The sequence below is a fragment of the Cyclopterus lumpus genome, chromosome 12, assembly GCF_009769545.1.
Source record: "Cyclopterus lumpus isolate fCycLum1 chromosome 12, fCycLum1.pri, whole genome shotgun sequence".
NCBI classification, from domain to species: domain Eukaryota; kingdom Metazoa; phylum Chordata; class Actinopteri; order Perciformes; family Cyclopteridae; genus Cyclopterus; species Cyclopterus lumpus.
In genome coordinates, this window is record NC_046977.1 from 3,300,447 (window position 1) to 3,302,878 (window position 2,432).

The window sequence follows — 2,432 nt, forward strand, 5'->3', positions numbered from 1 at the left end:
AAGTACCTGAGTAGTTAGTAAGTACCCGCGTAGTTAGTAAGTACCTGAATAGGTAGTAAGTACCTGAGTAGTTAGTAAGTACCTGAGTAGTTAGTAAGTACCCGCGTAGTTAGTAAGTACCTGAATAGGTAGTAAGTACCTGAATAGGTAGTAAGTACCTGCGTAGTTAGTAAGTACCTGAGTAGTTAGTAAGTACCTGCGTAGTTAGTAAGTACCTGAATAGGTAGTAAGTACCTGAGTAGTTAGTAAGTACCTGAGTAGTTAGTAAGTACCCGCGTAGTTAGTAAGTACCTGAATAGGTAGTAAGTACCTGAGTAGTTAGTAAGTACCTGAGTAGTTAGTAAGTACCCGCGTAGTTAGTAAGTACCTGAATAGGTAGTAAGTACCTGCGTAGTTAGTAAGTACCTGAATAGGTAGTAAGTACCTGAGTAGTTAGTAAGTACCTGAGTAGTTAGTAAGTACCCGCGTAGTTAGTAAGTACCTGAATAGGTAGTAAGTACCTGCGTAGTTAGTAAGTACCTGAGTAGTTAGTAAGTACCTGCGTAGTTAGTAAGTACCTGAATAGGTAGTAAGTACCAGCGTAGTTAGTAAGTACCTGAGTAGTTAGTAAGTACCTGAATAGGTAGTAAGTACCTGCGTAGTTAGTAAGTACCTGAATAGGTAGTAAGTACCAGCGTAGTTAGTAAGTACCTGAGTAGTTAGTAAGTACCTGAGTAGTTAGTAAGTACCTGAATAGGTAGTAAGTACCTGAGTAGTTAGTAAGTACCTGAGTAGTTAGTAAGTACCTGAATAGGTAGTAAGTACCTGCGTAGTTAGTAAGTACCTGAATAGGTAGTAAGTATCAGCGTAGTTAGTAAGTACCTGAATAGGTAGTAAGTACCTGCGTAGTTAGTAAGTACCTGAATAGGTAGTAAGTACCTGAGTAGTTAGTAAGTACTTGAGTAGTTAGTAAGTACCTGAATAGGTAGTAAGTACCTGAGTAGTTAGTAAGTACCCGCGTAGTTAGTAAGTAACTGAATAGGTAGTAAGTACCTGAGTAGTTAGTAAGTACTTGAGTAGGTAGTAAGTACCTGAGTAGTTAGTAAGTACCCGCGTAGTTAGTAAGTACCTGAATAGGTAGTAAGTACCTGAATAGGTAGTAAGTACCTGCGTAGTTAGTAAGTACCTGAGTAGTTAGTAAGTACCTGCGTAGTTAGTAAGTACCTGAATAGGTAGTAAGTACCAGCGTAGTTAGTAAGTACCTGAGTAGTTAGTAAGTACCTGAATAGGTAGTAAGTACCTGCGTAGTTAGTAAGTACCTGAATAGGTAGTAAGTACCAGCGTAGTTAGTAAGTACCTGAGTAGTTAGTAAGTACCTGAGTAGTTAGTAAGTACCTGAATAGGTAGTAAGTACCTGAGTAGTTAGTAAGTACCTGAGTAGTTAGTAAGTACCTGAATAGGTAGTAAGTACCTGCGTAGTTAGTAAGTACCTGAATAGGTAGTAAGTATCAGCGTAGTTAGTAAGTACCTGAATAGGTAGTAAGTACCTGAGTAGTTAGTAAGTACCTGAGTAGTTAGTAAGTACCTGAATAGGTAGTAAGTACCTGAGTAGTTAGTAAGTACCTGAATAGGTAGTAAGTACCAGCGTAGTTAGTAAGTACCTGAGTAGGTAGTAAGTACCTGAATAGGTAGTAAGTACCTGAGTAGTCAGTAAGTACCCGCGTAGTTAGTAAGTACCTGAATAGGTAGTAAGTACCTGCGTAGTTAGTAAGTACCTGAGTATGTATAGGAAGTTCCTAAGTAGAACAGAGTACCCAAACAGGTAGTATACAGAGTACCTGAACATGTAGTATACAGAGTACCTGAACATGTAGTATACAGAGTACCTGAACAGGTAGTATACAGAGTACCTGAACATGTAGTATACAGAGTACCTGAACATGTAGTATACAGAGTACCTGAACATGTAGTATACAGAGTACCTGAACAGGTAGTATACAGAGTACCTGAACATGTAGTATACAGAGTACCTGAACATGTAGTATACAGAGTACCTGAACAGGTAGTATACAGAGTACCTGAACATGTAGTATACAGAGTACCTGAACATGTAGTATACAGAGTACCTGAACAGGTAGTATACAGAGTACCTGAACAGGTAGAGAACAGAGTACCTGAACAGGTAGTATACAGAGTACCTGAACAGGTAGTATACAGAGTACCTGAACAGGTAGTATACAGAGTACCTGAACATGTAGTATACAGAGTACCTGAACAGGTAGAGAACAGAGTACCTGAACAGGTAGAGAACAGAGTACCTGAACAGGTAGTATACAGAGTACCTGAACATGTAGTATACAGAGTACCTGAACATGTAGTATACAGAGTACCTGAACATGTAGTATACAGAGTACCTGAACAGGTAGTATACAGAGTACCTGAACAGGTAGTAT